This window comes from Mus musculus, chromosome 2 (genome assembly GCF_000001635.26).
Source record: "Mus musculus strain C57BL/6J chromosome 2, GRCm38.p6 C57BL/6J".
NCBI lineage: Eukaryota > Metazoa > Chordata > Mammalia > Rodentia > Muridae > Mus > Mus musculus.
In genome coordinates, this window is record NC_000068.7 from 79,606,455 (window position 1) to 79,624,645 (window position 18,191).

Below are 18,191 nucleotides of genomic sequence, written 5' to 3' on the forward strand. Positions count from 1 at the left end.
TATTAAGGACAGTAAAGTAATTCCTAGTAAAATGAATCATCAAATGTTTGAGCAGACATTACGTTTACAGCCACATTTAATACTGTGTTTAGTACCTTAAGAAACTTTTAGATAATGAATGTAATATGTTGTGATATGATTTTCTAGAATTTATGAGATGTATTTTACTCTTTCCAGTGTTTAATATCCTTGATTCTGACCACTAGGACTATTTTTGGGTTTATTATCCAAGCAGTTTTCAACTATTTTATTTCTCTGAAGAAGAAAGTGAATCTGTCTCCAGGTGACACAGCTTATGGAGTAGAATCACCATTTATCATGTCAGTATTCCCATTGCCTCAGAAGACATTTTTATCCAACATGATATTTTTATTAATTATTTGGGAGTTTCAGGTAATGCACCCCAATCACACTCTCTTCCCCAGCCCTCCCAGGTCTACCCCACCCCCACTCCCCCCACTATTGTATGACCTACTCCACTCCCCCACTATTGTATGACCTTCTCCCAGAGCCTGGTAAGACTTTCATATCTCACACATTTGAATCTCATTAGCTTAGTCCTCAGTGAATTCTTTTTGAAGCTAATTGCTGGTTTGTTAAGAGGTTCCCAAGTTGTGCTCTAAACTGGCAAAGTCCTGGGCTCTTGGTGGGTGTCCCTGGTCCTCTGCTTCAGTGACAGGTAGAACTTCTTTCTGGTAGCACTCTGTGTTCAAGGACCTGCATTTGGAGAAGACAAATGAAGTCATCCCTTTTCTGTTCTTTTTGTCCTGGAGGTTCCTTTTCACTTCAGTCTTCCTGGACCCTGGGCTCTGCCTGTGCAGTCCTTGCCAGCTAGCACTTGCCTTGCCGGACTTCCCTGGGCTCCCACCTAAATAACAACTCTGTCCCTCCCAGCCCCCTCTCTGCCTCAGTGAGCTTCTCTAAGCTGGTATCTGTCACAGCCTACCTACCTAGTTAGGTACATATGTGCGGCTTTGCCCTGTGACCTCCTTATCAGTTAAAGAAAGGAAGGCTGAAAACCTTAGAAATTCTTCCACAAACTAACAAATAAATTGCCCTCAGTTTAACTTCTGTTATCTATTATTGCATGCCACATTTCCATGTGAGTGTTTCCTCTGTTCTGTTCTAGTTTAGTAGATTTCAGGCCTATCCATCAGAACTAGTAACTATTTTACTATTCCTTTTACCTCCAGTCATCCACACTGAAAACAGACATCTATGTGTATGTGATAGGCCATTTGGGGTTGTTTTCTTAGGGTGTTCATAAACGTTAGTTTGTGCTGAAGTTTTTTTAAATGGAGTTATATAAAATATTTCAATTGCAAATATTGATCAAAGCAGACAGATATTGTGCTCAATATACACCATTAGCAGAGAGCAATAGCTCATAGAATGGTATAGTAACTGTCATGGTTTAGAAATAACAATGCTAAAAAGTCGACTAGTATCACCAATAAGCAGAATATTTCTTTTCATTGCCAAGGATGGGTAGAGAAGGAGGGGGAGACAGTGTAGTCACTTAGCCTTGCCTGGCCAGAGTTAGTGCTAATGTTTCACTATAATGTTTTCCTAAACTGCTTCACTGTGAATTTATGTGCTTAAACTATTGTGTGAATCTTATCATTCATAACACCATTTCAAAACACCCATGGGAAAGACAGTCATGTTTTCTGGTTTCTGACCTGAGAAACTGAACAACAGGTAGATAAGATCTGGGAAGTTGTTCAGGTGAACTAATTTGCTTAACAACTGATATTACACACGTGATTAAAATTGTTCTTACGAAGTTCTGCTTACATAGCTAAGTCGTTCTGGAATTTTAACTTGAGAATGTCTCAGATGACAAGGCATAGACAGGCTATGGCTAGGTTAGTCTATATAGGAAAACGTATGAATTTTTAGAATATGTTGAGGATTGAACTGCTGTTATCCAGGAGTTTCTAAATTTACTGGGAGACAGAACAGCACATACAATGTTCACTGGAGTAGCAATGAGTGTTCTACTTTTCTCCTGGCTGTAGCTTTGCCAGTAACTAGTCTGGTGAGCATGAGCAAGTCCTTTGACCTCCTTTAGGCTTAGATTTTTTTTTTTCTTTGCAAATAAGGGGTTGGGCTCTGATTTCTAAGGTCATTAGAACTATGAAACCATGTGACTTCTCTTAGAATTTCTTTCAAAATCCACATTACATATTTATTTATGTCTCGCCCTATCTTAAAGGTATTACTGGACCATATCCAATCGCAGCTCGGGCAAACAATGCAGCCACAGAGAGGAGACTACTTGCGTCATATTATTTTATTTTTTTTTCACATTCAAACAATACCTGGCAAATAAATAAAGGTTTCTGAAATTGTGATTGGCACAGGGATGCATGATCTGCTGCACTGAGCGTGTAGGCAAAGCACATACATATTCAGAGGTCAGAATGAATCGAGAGCAGATTATATGCCCATGTTTGTGAGAAGCCTGCATTAGGAACTGTGGACATAGCACAAGTGCTCAAAGCTCCACAATTTCAGCCTGCCTTGCTCTTCAGCCTTTCCCATCACGTGCTCACATCTCAGCAACTTTCCCTCACTCTCCCTTTGATCTTTCTGTGTCTCCACCTGTGCTCTCCCATTTGGGTAGCTTCCTTTTTTCTCCAAATTTTAAATGCATAACAGATTTATGTACATTCTCATTTCTGTGTTGGGATAGAGCATAGACTACTTTTAATAGGACACTTTTAGGTATAACAGACTGTCTAAAAAAAAAGATTTTTAATGATTTTATTTTATTTTTCAGAGAACTTAGAAGGGGGCTCGCTAAGACTCACCAGCCCCACTGAAAGCATATTCAACTTTGTTTTAGTTAAGCCCAAGGCAAATACTCTACTGCTGAGCTACATCCTCAGGCCCACTGAGGGATATTTTAATATGACATATCTAGAAAAAACCGATGAGTTTCAGTTCTTGCTAGAAATTTTGAAAGTATTCTCAATTTTGTAGATTACTCTATTTGATATTGTATTTTAGGAATATAATGACTAATTTTGTGATTAAGAAGTTACTTAAGGAAAAAAGAATGTAAGAATAAAATTTGGGGTTTGACTCTAGAAATCAGTTTGGTGGTTCCTCAGAAAATTGGACATAGTACTACTACCTGAGGACCCAGCTATACCACTCCTGGGCATATACCCAGAAGATGCTCCAACATGTAATAACGACACATGTTCCACTATGTTCATAGCAGCCTTATTTATAGTAGCCAGGAGCTGGAAAGAACTCAACAGAGGAATGGACACAGAAAATGTGCTACATTTACACACTGGAGTACTACTCAGCTACTAAAAATGATGAATTCATGAAATTCTTAGGCAAATGGATAGAACTAGAAAATATCATCCTGAGTGAGGTAACCCAATCTCAAAAGAACACACATGGTATCCACTCACTGATGAGTGGATATTAGCCCAGAAGCTCAGAATACCCAAGATACAATTTACAGACCACATGAAACTCAAAAAGAAGGAAGACCAAAGTGTGGGTGCTTCGGTCCTTCTTAGAAGGAGAACAAAATACTCACCGGAGCAAATATGGAGATAAAGTGTAGAGCAGAGACTGAAGGAAAGGCCATCCAGAAACTGCCCCACCTGGGGATTCGTCCCATATACAGTTACTAAAGCCAGACACTATTGTGGATGACAAGAAGTGCATGCTGACAGGAGCCTGATATGGTTGTCTCCTGAGAGGCTCTGCCAAAGCCTTACCAATATAGAGGTGGATGCTTGCAGCCAACCATTGGATTGAGCGCAGGGTCCCCAATAGAGGAGTTACAGAAAGGACCTAAGGAGTTGAAGGGGATTGCAACCCCACAGGAAGAACAACAATATCAACTAACCAGTCCCCCAAGAGCTCTCAGGGACTAAGCCATCAACAATGGCTCCAGCTGCAGAGGATGGCCTTGTCATGCATCAATGGGAGGAGAGGTCTTCTTTGATCCTATGAAGGCTCAATTGATGCCCCAGTGTAGGGGAACTAAGGGCGGGGAGATGGGATTGGGTGGTTGAGGGAGCACCTTCATAGAAGCAGGGGGAGGGAGGATGGGATAGAGGGCTTCTGAGGGGGGACTGGGAAAGGGAATAACATTTGAAATGTAAATAAAGAAAATATCCAATAAAAAAGGAAAGAAAAACCTAACAAAACAAAACAAACTCAACAAACAAACAAACAAAAGATTTGGGGTCCGTAGGACTTATGCATGGTCCAGAACCAAGTGGATTCATGATGAAATAATATGGCTTCATGAACTGTGCGGCTTTGAGCAAGTTACTGCATGTTTTTAATTATTAATACACTATAAAGTACTCACTAACCTCACTACTGAATAAGGTTGTACTAAGCAATAGGATAATGCATTCAGGGACTTAGAAAAAGCACCAAATATATATTTGAGTGCTTACTATCAACTCCACACAAAAGGCAATGTGAGCTCATTTTACAGGCAATGGAATGAAGCCTGAGATTCTGCGACCTGCTCAAACTAACTTGGCAACAAGCTACAGACTCTGCAACTTCAAAACCTTTTCTCCACATCCATGCTGACTCACTGCCTTCATCTTATCAAACTGTGATAATGGATGAGTAAGTCACAGCCCCTAAAGACAACGTATTGAAGAGGAAGTAAAAAGAGAACAGACTTTTTTTTTTTTTTTTTTTTTCACATGAGCTTTTGGTGTACTGTTCACAGGACTCTAACCCAGGGCTGGGGGCTGGCTTCCATGGACATTTCTAACTAACCCTGGTCTTGAAGTGTGAGCTGGAATTCGATCCTGGGCTTGGGTGGGACAGAAGATGCCATGAGCAGGGCATCCAGGGGGAAAGGGCTGGAGAGCTCGTTCTGCATGTGAACGTGCAGAAGCTGTGGGAGGATGGGGACACTGGTACTGCGCAGGTCAGCGTGACGGAACACGGAGTCTCGGGTGAGGGGAAGTCTGGTTATAAAAGGCACAGTAGGAATGTAGTTCCTTAATCAAGGACACTACCGGAAAGTGTACACAATAATGTATATTCTGGGGTCAGGCATCTGCACCTCAGGTGTGCAGGCTGGTGTTTATGGACACTGAGGCATGAGTTAAAGTTCTCTTATGTATTTTTAATCTGTATGTGTCTGACCTCAGTCTTGCCGAGGTCAGACGTGCCTATAGATAATGTGTATTCTGTAGGAAAATAACCTGATTAACAATTGAGAGAAATGCTTTTCTCACTTCCAGGAATTCTTTCCCCAGGAAACTTATCCACATTAAGATCATATGCTCAATTGTCTTTGTTTCTAATGGGAAACAATCTTCATGACTTCTTGTGTAAAGCTATTGTTTTGAGTGTTTGATTTAGCCATTCTTGTGGCAGGAGATCATTTATGAACCAAGATTCCCAAGCTTCAGAGAAATACCAATTTAAAAACCACTGTAAACTCCACTCTTCAAGATAGAGCACCTGAAGGCTGATTACCAACAGTAGCCTTCCAGAATCAGGGTAAATTTACCATTTCAAACTCGTTGAGATAATTACAATAAAATGATTTGGATGGTTGATAAAATTTCAGCAAAATCGCTTATCAATTTTGAAAAACATCTTGAAAGAAGAAATGGTATTTCACTAATTCCTCCATGTGTAGCTTATACACAAGTTACTTGTATGTATCAGTATTTTGAACAATACAAGTATTAATCTCAGAGTCAGAAATCCTGTTATGTGGTATTTAACTCAACTATATGAAGAAAGTATATACCAAATGCCAGGCACTTTTCTAAACATTAGGGATGCCAGAAGATTTAGTTGGGCCCACAAAAATCCCTCTCTCTTTATGTAGATAAAAACAAAATTTTTCATAATGAATTATGATAGGTACTAAAATACAGGCATGAATTACATACATAGTAGAGTTGATACTGAAGATAGGACACCTTCCAGCCTGGACTAACACAAGCTAATTAGGTAACTCAGCATAATTTTTTCTCCAGTAACTAGAAGGGAGGACCGAAACTCTATATAGGTCAGGGAAACATCTGAGTGGTGCTAATTTGTCTAATGTTTTATCTTAATTCCAATGAATGATAACATTATTGGGACTGCCAGCTCCCTGGTCTTTTAAAAACACCCAGCTTCCATAAGTATTTTAAAACTAAACTGTACACTACACATCTGGGATTTTTAGGTTATGGAATATTTCATAAAAGACTGTAAAAGTCAAATCAGTAGCATGGTATTTTTGAAAGTATTTTATGCAGACATCATAATTGATAGGCACTAAGATTTGTTTTAGATTCTAAAAATGTTTCTCCAAAACTGTAAAGTATATCTTGTTGTCTTTGAAGCAAGATATTTCATTGTGAACCTTTGACCTATTTTCCCTGCAATCTGAATTCCCACATTCATTATGAATAGAAGAAGAAGAAGGATGCATTTCAGTCTGGACACTCTGTACATTAGAAACATGAAGGGACGTCATTTGGATGGATAATCAGACCTTTTATTCAGCCAGTTGTCACTGGGGTCTCCATACCTGGCAAGCCCTTTCCTGTGTTGTTTCCACTGTTGCCCACTGCCCTTGCCTCTTCCGAAGACGTTTCTTTCCTAATTAATTTCTTCTTAAAGTATCTTTGGTCCTAATAATTAGATGGCAGCAACACTGACTTTATAATAAATCCATGAGCTTATTAGATATGAAACTTCTCTCTCACTTTAATACCTTTCTATTTTAAGTTGTAGAAGGAAAAAAAAAACCACAATCAGTAGCCTTTCATGTTTCTACATAGCCTTGAAACTGTAAGGAATCCCCAGTCAGCTCCTGCTGCTTGTTTCTTTGTTTTTCTCTCACCTACAGACTTGTGTTGTTCAAAATCACTCTTTTCATTGCTTTAAAACAACAACAACAACAACAACAACAACAACAAAAAACCCAGAAATTTGAAATCTTATTGATGCTCATTCTATTAAATAAATAAATAAATAAATAAATAAATAAATAAATAAATAAAATCCAAGGGAGAAGGGGGGAAGAAAATGTAATAGGAATCTCTCATTGCTCTTCAGACAGTGTTCTTTGATTTGTTTCAGATCTCAGTTGCTTTGTGGTGTCTCAAAACTGTGATTGATGTTAAAGTGGTTGGCTGACCACTGAGAGGAAAAACTTTATACCAGTTGTTCTCAACCTTCCTGATGCTGTGGCCTTTAACACAGTTGCTCATGTTGCCGTGACCCCCAACCATAACATTATTTCATAACTGTAAATTTGTGAAGCTACTTCATAACTGTAAATTTGCTACTGCTATAAATCATAATGTAAATACGTGTGTTTCCTGATGGTGTTAGGGAACTCTTGTGAGAAGAGTCATTCAATCCCCAAAGGGGACATGACCCACAGGTTGAGAAACACTGCTTTATCGTTTGAAGTTCTTCAGTGTGGTCCTCATTTGTCTAGAGTTTCAAAGGGTCTAAACGATCATGTTGTGCAAAATACAACACAGCTATTTTCAGAATGAACGAGAGTGTACATGGACATTATAATCTGTATTTAACATTTTTTTCTACTTAGCATTTTACTAGTAAGGTATGGTAAAAACACATTTTTACAAAGATGATTAAAGTGTATCTAATATTTGTTTGCTAAGCTTAATTCACTAGAAATAATTAATTTACAACGAATATTTCTAAATTTATAGGTAAACATATAACCATGCAAATTTACACATACACACACACACAAACACACACAGAGGTATGTGTGTAAGTGAGATAGAGAATGGCTTTTCTATTAGATTTTCATGTTATAAATCTGTTTCTTAAAAATGAAAATTTTCAGTGCAAAGATTAGATGTATCATCAAATTGTTTTGACGAAGCTCAATTGACAGCCACGTCACTTTTTCTATTGGAGTCAAGTTGATCTCATGGGGAAACCAGAAATTCTAAAAAATAAATTTATAGATGTTGGCAGCTACATTAAAGTTCTCTGAGGTTAAAAGCAGTGGCAGTTTATTTAACAGGTGGCCTGAGTCAAGTGAACTTACTGTTTTGATATTTTGCCTGACATTTTTTTCCCCATCTACAAATGAACCAGTGCAAGGTGGGAAATAGCTTTTAAATATGACCAGAGTAAAATGTCCCAATTTCGAGAGCATATTTTGTTACCCGATGGCGTAGTATTTTTTAGTGGTATTTGTCTGACACCGGTGCTTATTTCCTCACACGTCCTGTTAAGTGCTGTGAGGGGTTGCCAGTGTAGAAATCTGAGTAACCTTTATACCATGTTCCACTGAAGGTCTAACCATGGAGCGTTAGAATTGGTGACTGTTGGACAAAAATCTGGCCTACTTAAAATAAAAAATAGAAACCCAAAATAGATTTCTAAACAGTGAAATTTACTGTTAAGAATAATCACAAACCAGAAACAAGATAAATCATTACAGCTATTCAAATTGACAATCAATTCTGAACGCTACTTTGTATCAGATGTCATACAAACAGTTCTAAAGAAGTATCTAAATGTGTTGGACATTTATAATAAGAAAGCTTCGGAATGGATTTTGTCATTTGTTCTGGGTATTGTTTGTATTGCCAGCATTTGTTTGTTTCTTTGTTTGTTTATATGCAGCCTCTAATGAGATCATTTTTCTGAAGGCTGGAGAAAGTGGCTTAGGCCTTCACAGAGAGGGCAGGGTTGATGCTAGTTCTGGACCCCCAAGAATTACTGAGCTGTGCACAGGATGCTGCTGTGACATGACCAAGCAGGTCTATCTCACCTACAGGATGTACACTTGCTAACATAGGCCCCTTGTGTCCATCTAGTCCATATGATTTGAAAGTCTGAGGAAGAAAAATATGGAAAGAAAGAGAGAGGGAGAAGGAGGAAAAAGGGAGAGAGGCAGAAAGGGAGACAGGGAAGGAGGGAGAAAGAGAAGGTAAGTATGTTATGGTGCCTAAATCACAAATGATGTCACTGTGTACAAGATAGTACGAGAAAAATCAAGAAATCAAATTCTAAACTAAGGAAATACCTAGTGAATTTGTTTTGTTTTTGTTTGGCTTGGTTTGATCTGACACAGGGTTTCATTTCATAACTTAAGTTGGCCTACAACACACTATCCTCCTGCCTCTGCCTCCTAAGTATTAGGGCTACAGTCACCTGCCCAGCTTGAAATGCAGTTTTATATATAGCTAAAGCCTTCTTTTCTCCCTGCCCCCTTACATTGATTGCTGACTTTTGTAGTAGAAATCCGAATCATATAGTCATGAGCAATGGATAAGCATTCATTGGTAGGAAATTTTCCAATGTTTCAGAGCACAAGGACAGCTGGGTAGGTGGGTGCACTTAAGAGATCATTATTGTTTTAAAAATTTGGCAGTGGGAAAAAGAACCAAGATGTCAAAATATGTTAAAATACTCTGGAACTTTTTTTTTTTTTTTTTTTTTTTACTACTTTCGTAATTTGTTGAGGAAAAGTTTTAGGCAGATCAGTAATAATCTAACCAATTTTTTATAACATATTTTTATTATTCTTGTACTTTTTCATTAGTATGATGTTTACTTACTTATTTGTTATTATTTTGAGAAGGGTCTCATGTACTCAGGCTAGCCTCAAACTTGATAGGGTGACGTAAGTCAAAGTTGAGAATGGCTTTGAACTTCTTATCCTCCTGCCTCTACCTCCTGAGTGCTGAGACTGAGTGTAGGTGTGTACCACTATACCCAGTTTATGCAGTCCTAGGAATCAAACCTATAGTGTGTTGTAGGCCAGCCTGAGTTATGAAATAAATGAAACCCTGTGTCAGATCAAACCAAGCCAAACAAAAACAAAACAAATTCACTAGGTATTTCCTTAGTTTAGAATTTGATTTCTTGATTTTTCTCATACTACCTTGTATGCAATAGGCAGGCAGGCAGGCAACTGAACTATATTCTTCAAGCCTTGTCACTTCCTTTAAAAACAAAATAAGTAAATATACTAGAAACCTTGTCTATAGTAAGCCCACTCTCTCTCAATTCCCGGCCCCTCTGTGTGTGTGTGTGTGTGTGTGTGTGTGTGTGTGTGTGTGTGTGGGTGCTCACAGAGACCAGCCTTTCCTCCATCCCTTTTCTTTTCTTAAGCATATGTATCTTACTTGTGGGTAGGTATGGTTTTGCCTGTGCTATGATTCTCTTTTCACAAAGCAAATGCAAAAAAGTTGTCTAGGCTGAAAAAATCCTGGATGAATACTATGATATGTTTATTGGTGGGGGCTATCTACAGGAAGGCTGGCAAAGATAGGTCTGAGAGTACTGGTATTCTAGTAAATGCCTCCTACAACTAGTACCTTCTTTCTTAAATGTGCATACCTGAAAAGACAGTTTACTTTCATTTAAGCAAGACAGTGCCCAGGAGAAGCATAACAAGTTAGAGAGTGCTATCTTCAAGGAGTGCTACTAGGCACAAGGACAGATGCTGTGGACTTTGTAGTGTTCTCCTTCTATCTCCATCCTGTGAAAATCTTTAGCAAAGAGACTTCACTTGCTCTGGTATTTCGAAGATGCCTTCAGTGTAGTCATATGGGGAGAATACAGGCCTCTTATGGAAGAGAAGTGCTCTTGGAGCAGGGCATTAGCATACACACATATTGATTGGCATGTGCATACTTGGTCACAAATGCATACGTTGAACTGAAAGGATTCCTGTTTGCCAGTGTGAGCTACTCCCTGTTGATCCTGGGAGCTCAGTTAAGAAACTTTATTCTCTTCTTGAACCTCTCTGGCCACAGCCATGGTACTGAAGCATAGTGACTACAGCTATGGTACCAAAAGATCTTCAGAGAATTACCTGATAAGACTTGAAGCTACTTCATTCTTAGTGATACTGCCAGGCACAGTTGTATATTTACATGGATACAGGACTATGATTTAACTTTTAGTCATAATTCAGAAATATTCAGAAGGCACAGAATTACTGCTTCCATGATGGCTGGTGTTACAAATGCATAGCTCCATTAATTCTCAAAACAAATGACTGCTGTTAAAATGGGCCCTTTACATAAATAATCTTCATGCCAGATAAAACCTGCTGTATACCAGAATTTTAGGTGTTCTAGCAAATAAAATATCCACTTCACCTTAGCATATATTATACTATGTATTCATTTGTTTCCGAAGAATAATCTTTTTAAACTAGGAACCCAGAGAAAATCCAAACCAGTTAAACTGTGCCAATGAAGACATTAATGTATAACAAACTGTACACAATGATCCTTGTGATATGCTACACAAAGGTATAAAGTTGTGATTTTTTTTTTTTTTTTTTTTGGTTTTTGGTTTTTCAAGACAGGGTTTCTCTGTCAGTCCTGGCTGTCCTGGAACACATGTATTTCATGTTTAAGAAGTTTTGAACATGTTAATTAAAATGTCTAAGTTGTTGCTTGGTCTGAACAATACATATTATCCACATGCTGGGAGTGAGAGATACTATTAGTTAGGATGCATTTGACCGGTAGTGGCAGAAAATATAGAAATAGATCTGACTTACTACCAATATCAAAATATTTTGAATTGAGGTATTCTGCAGAGTTGACTGGGTCAGCAGCTTAGGCAGTTCTTCATGAAGGTGGGGGTCTTTGAAAATGCCCATTTTGTCAATCTTAACACCCAGGCTTACAGAATTAAATATACAACATCTGGCGGGATTTGAATTTCAACTAAAGAAGGCATAATTTGTGACTATATGCCGTGCAATTCTGCTGTCAGAAGTTCTAGTTTAGCTGACTGCTACACATTGTTTCTCAAACCCAAGGAACTTCTCAGCAGATAGTCTTCTGAGCTTGCTTCCCTTGTGGTCACAAGATAGCTGCTTTGCCTCTTAATGTCATATTTCATTCCAATGCACAGAAGGTATAAAAATGATTCAGTTGCTAAGAAGGAGAAGTGGTGGCTTAGTTGGTAACCAACAATTGATGTTACCAAGACAAGTCTGGATATTTGTTGACTAATGCAGTTTCCTCAAGAATATGGACTTTGTTCTGTAACAGGATATAAGTGACCTTGTTTTCTGATTCAGGGACAGAATATTGATCAACTGTCATACGTATGCAGAACCCTCTGCCCTTTTGTTATCTGTAAATGTTAATATTTCCTTTGGAGACCCTTCATCTTGTAAGAGCTGGGAACTGTCCTCAGACCCAACCTATGTACTTGGAACAATTAAAACAGTTTCTGTTGAGTGTGTGGAACTAAGGACCCCAGCTCGTTTGTTCTTTCCTTTCTCCCCAGCATTGCCAGGACACAGCATTAGTCAGTTCCCCATGCTTATGCTTGCTTGGTAGTTGTTTCCTCCTGCCTAGGGCTGTTTCCTATGTTTCTTTCCTCCTTCCACTCCCAGACTTTCAAAAGCTATCCACACCTTCAGAACCTTATTTGTGCTTAAAGCACTAATAGTTTTAAATGGGCTTGATAGACTAATCCTTGTTAATATTTACTTTACTAATGTGTTGGACCTCCGAGGTAATTTAATGCTTTAGTCATTTCAAAAGTTCAGCCTCTCAAAAGCTTTTCAGGAATGCTGCCAGTGCAGGCACCTTCATGACATAGAACCTTCAGCTTTCCTACCACATTCCCAGGGGCAGGTAGCTACAAGAAGGGCTGGACTGGACTTTGCTCACTGCTAACCTAGTCTTGTGACTTCCTCTGTCTTTCGTTCCTCATAGCCTCACACTGCAGTACATTGGGCTCTGCAGGCCTTTCCTCCACCCTGCTTCCTGTCTCATCCTGCATGATTCATACATGACTTCAGTATTTTATAAGGGTGCCCCACCCAACACCCTAGACTTACAATTGCTTGACCTTCTGAGGTGCGTAAGCCTTTTCCTTTGGACTTAAGTGTTAGCCACCAGTGACATGCCCCACTGCTACCTAGTCATCCCCAGCAAGTCCTCACCTCCTGTAACTACGACACAGGGTCAACATCTGAACCTCAGTGCCTGCTCCTCCAACTGGAACTCTTCGCCTCTGCTATCAGACAAGTCCATTGGCTTCACAGGAATCTAAAACCTCAGAAAAACATCACATAGTATCATCTCTCTGAGGCCCTCAACTAGCCTTCTTCCTCCCTTCATGACTTTCCTCTTCTATCTCAATAGTTTATCTGAAAATTTAAATCCTGAACTCTTCCCATTTTGACAGTCTCCATCACACCCAATCTCAATGTGTCTCCATCACACCCAAGCTCAATGTCCAAATGCCTATCTTAATGAACTTAAATTTTGCTCTTGAAGTTCAACACCTGTATGTCTGAAACATACCAAATAATTCTGAAGAGGGCCTCTCAGATACTCTGCAATGTGGAAGCATCACTAGATATGTTAACAAGTTTGGAGCTTAGCTGCTTTTGGCCCCCATTGTAGCTGGGAGCCCTTGAGAAAATATGTCCATTCTGTATTTTCTTTGTTTCAGCTGCAAGAAGCAAATGATAATTGGACTTGTCTCACAGGAAACTAATGAATAAATGTACTAACTCACAAGGAATTGAGTGTTAGCTGCTTAGAGAGTAATCTAGCTTGGATAAACAAGTTTTTATTTCTCTCTTTAGTTTTCTGTTCTGATTTGAGAATAATTCATAACTCTGAATCTTTCTTTTTAATCTCCATACGTCTTATGCTCTATTACTTTAGTAGGTCCAATGAGGTCTCTTTCTGAAAACCTCTGAAATGTTGTTCATCCAGGCAATGGTTTTGTTGTTTTGGACATAATTTCTAGTGCACTGCTAACAAAAGCAAAATTAAACAAAGATGGCTACATTAAACTATGAAGGTTCTATACAGCAACCAGGTGAAGAGACAAGCCTTTAGGGAGAACACAAACTGTGCGTGTATATGTGTATGTATGTACAGTGTATATACATATATATATAATAAGGGGTTAAGTTTTAAAATATATAAAGAATGTAACATAACAGCAAGAAAATAAATTGTTTTTTAAATGAGAAAAAAAACCTGAATGCACATTTACCTAAAGAAATGACCAACAGGTATTTGAAAAACTATCCAACACTGGTAACCATCAGGGAAATGCAAATTAAAGCAACAAAGAGATATAATTTTACATCTATTACAATAACTTTTAACTAAATAAAACTAACTAGTATTGGCAAGTATAGGGAAGACCTGAACTGATGAGACTGTAAGTTGGTAGAGTCACTATGGAAACTGGCATGGAGGTCTCTCCTTCTACCTTTACAATGGAATAGGTGACTGCAGACTCACTGTTGAGAAAGAGAAAAAGAAGGCTCTGTGACAATCCCTACTCCCAACCCACCCTTTCCCAAAGTAACAACCTAGACAGAAAGCTATTAAAGAAAATTCTTTAAAATTGTGATAAGAATGTTCTTCATGATTGATGGCTTCTGGCAGGGGTGCAGGTGGAGAAGGACGCAGTTTTCTTTAAGGAGCTGGCCACTGGAAGTTTGACCATGTCTCAGTGATATGGGGAACAAAATTGAATTTCTTCTTCCTCTTCTTCCTTCTCCTCCTCCTCTTCTACCACTTCCTCTTCTTTTTCTTCTTCTTCTTCCCTTGTGGAGTGGATCACACAGAATTACTGTATGATCCAGTGATCTCATGAGTGTATTCCCAAAGGAAATTATCAGTATGAGAACCCGGAAGAGACATCTGTGCTCTTGTTTGCTGCAATGATGTTTTTAATTGGAATGTACAAAATAAACCTATGCCGATATGATAAATGATAAGATGTGATTTGCAGTCATGGTAGGATACTACTATGCTATAGAAAGAAAAATAACCTTTCATTTGTAGCAACATGGATGGCTATGGAGGACATCATGTTGAGTGAAATAAGTGAAGAACAAAAACAAATACTATATAAATTTTACCATATGTGCAGTCCAAAATTTATTCTCAAGTAGAGAGTAGTAATATACATGTAATTCCAACTCTGTGTTCTATTTTGGCTATTGTGTACAAATTTCTTGTTGTCGTGATAGAACGTCATCACCAAAGCAATGGAAGAGCTTATGTTAGCTTATGGTTCCAGAGGAGCCACAGTCAGTTGTGATGGGGGAACATATTAGCAAGTGATAGGCATGGTGTCAGGAACAGGAAGCTGAGAGCTCACATTTTAAAACAGAAGCACCAAGCAGAGAAAGTGAACGGGAAGCAGCACAAGACTCTTCAGCTCAGAACATGTCCCCAGTGATATATTTCCTCTAGTGAAGCTGTACCTCCTAAACTTCCTTAGGCAATGGCAAAACTGGGGACCAAGAGCAACATCTGAGTGCCTATGGGGGTAAGTCTCATTCAAAGCACTACATCTGTTCTTATCATGTATTTCTCTGTCATATATATAAACATTCCATGTGTGGATGTGTTCCTGCCTCCTGACTAATTGATGATAATTGTGAGGCTAATATTAAAATTAAGACCAGAGGGAGTCCAAACTTTAGCACTTGCTCTTTCCTTCAATGCCAGCTGAGAAAAACTCATTTTTTTTTATTTTTATGGCTATATATTTATATGATGGTTTTCCTGCATTTTTGTTGTGTTAGTGAATTGTTTTAGTGTGAATACCCATATTGGTTCTTGTTTCATTCTCAATGGAACTAGCTCACAGATTTTCACTCTAATCAATTCTCCATTCTTCGCCATTCCAGCCACAATCTTTATCATGATCACATCAGGAATAATCTCTACACAGCCAAACCAGAAGCCAGTTCTCAGTCTTCATGCTAATTAGCACCTCAGGGGGTGAAAACTGCAAAGGTAATGATTTTTTTCCTCTTTCAAACCTATTCTCTGAATTCCACTTTTTCTTTTTCTATCTCATCTGTTTATTTTTTTCTCAGCCTCCTTCTGTCTAGCTAAGCATCTAAACAACTCTTCAAACTTAACACATTCAATTATCTTTTCATTTTCAAGACTGTCCCACTACAAGTCTTTGCCTCATTCTGAGCACAATCTCTAGTTTCCCAATAAGTAAAATAGTTATTACTCCCCTTCTGTCTGTTATAAACCACTTCTAACCCACAGCAAGCACTGCTGGCTTTATTTTCAAGATATAACTTGTCATCTTGTTATGCACCAAGTCCAAATTCTTACTCTGATACAACCCTGTTACTCGATTCTTTTAATTTTTGTTTCTCCAATTTCTATCTTTACCACATTAGTCACATTTATAAAAGAACAGCCAGAGTCAGTCTTCAAACACATGAGTCAGACCAAGCAATCCTTCTGCTTCACCTCTACTTACATTGAAATCAGAACCACATTTCCTCAGGCACCTAAAGCGCTACTGTGGTAGTTATCTCTTTCTCTCCTCACCCAGGGAGAGTTGACCTGATGGTGAAAATTTTGAGAACACAGGAATATATCTGGGGTGAACTGATCTAGTTACAAGGACAAAAATACAAGGAAAAACAAAACAAACAAAGTAACAAAAGAACAGGACAGAAAGGAACAAACGGCAGTGAATCCTTCTAAAGGTTACAAGGCTAGCTATAAAGAGGGCTTTGAACATGACCACTGGTGTTTGCATTCTATAGGTCTTTTACAATTTCAGCCTCACTGGGTATATAATAGCTTCCATAGGAAGTAGGAGGAAGACTTCCTGACAAGAACTGTGAAGATAGGAGACTGTCAAAACACACATACTCTTTAAGCCAAATTTTATCCACAATTGTAGTTCTGAACTGTCTTTTTGAGTGCTTGAAGACACATCTCAATCAATCCTGCACAAACACTTGCCATTCAGTATGTCCAGCAATGTACATACTGCATTTTATCTGCCTGGTTCGCCTTCCTCAAAAACAAATTAACATAAAATATTCTTTCCTTAGAAGACTTCCGATTTGGTCAAACAACACAAATACATAAATTTTTAACAAAAATTGAAAAACAGCCTTGTGAATTCATTCTGTTTCTTCCCTCTTCTAAGCTGCTGGCATTGTGTGTAGAGCCTATCGTTACTGCCTCAACCCAGGTGTTTATCATCTGTTCCAAATACCAATGAATATATTCCCTATCTGATTGTCATGCCTGAGGCCCGCCCAACTCTTTCTAAAGTCACTATCTTTCAATAGAGTGCTTTAGTTTAAAAATGAAATAACACAAACATTCAAGATGATGACTGAAAATGGGCTTTTACCTACTATTTCAATCTCAATTATGATAGTTCTTCACATGTATTAATATAATCATACTGAAAGATATTATTTGGGTTCATGTATATACTTCCCCGATATTCCCACTTAAATAGCTATGGCTGTCAAAGTTCAAGTAGTTTCCCTGCCTATTGCTATATTGTTCATACAGTCTCAAACAATTTGGAAGAGTTAGCCATATGCTGTCACTTAAAAGTCTCTTGATTCATTCGCCTGTTTTCTCTATAAACTATGTATTTTCATGATGAAATATAACTTTGTATACTTTGCAAATATACTTGACTTAGTTGTTTCTTGTTATATTGTAGAAAAAGATGTTCAACAAAACAATACAAACCCCCTAAAACCCAAAATGCTACTTTGCAGAATAAATGAAAGTACAGAGAGCAGGGTGGGATGAAACAGGGCAAGGTTTAAGATGCATACCGTGACAACCTACTCATCTGCCTTGTATAAGTCACATGCTTGGCACCGTTTCTCTAGCAGCCAACACAGCACAAACTGTCAACTCTCTGGTTTCCAGTACCAGTGAGGTTAAAAAATAAAGCCTGGTCATTTCAACAGTCCTTGCAACAAAATCAGGAGGAGGAGGAGGAGAAAGAGGAGGAGGAGGAGAAGTTTCTATGGAAATTCTCTTAAAAGGGAATCAAAGATGAAAAAAATCTGTTTTGTTTTTGAGATGCACGAAAGTGCTTTATTATTCCTGATGGGTTTGCTAATGCTGAATGCTCTATGAAAAGGTAGACCCCTCATGCTAATAAACTTTCTGATTACCCCTACCAGGATTTTATGTAATTTTTTCTCATGTCTGTTTCCTCATATGTAGAGTTTTACCAAACATGAAGGATGACATTCTTAATGATCTCTGAAAGATTCGCTTTCTGAGATAGTGCATTCTACTTTCATATCTCTGTTCACATGCAGAATTGATACTGGCAGGTGTTACTGTGTGAACCACAGAGAAGCCCTGTAAAAAAATCTTTATGAAAACCACTGATTATTATCAAAGCAACAAAGCAGC

At 38.4% G+C, this 18,191-nt stretch overlaps 1 protein-coding gene across 1 annotated transcript in view; it reads left to right on the forward strand.

Annotated features, from left to right (window-relative positions):
• Window positions 1-18,191, forward strand: part of Itprid2 (ITPR interacting domain containing 2) — an 84,104-nt gene that overhangs the window by 17,592 nt on the left and 48,321 nt on the right. The window contains exon 2 of the transcript XR_001783177.2: window positions 15,665-15,773. The gene's annotated coding sequence lies outside the window, so the exon portion shown is untranslated. The remainder of the gene's footprint in view (window positions 1-15,664; window positions 15,774-18,191) is intronic.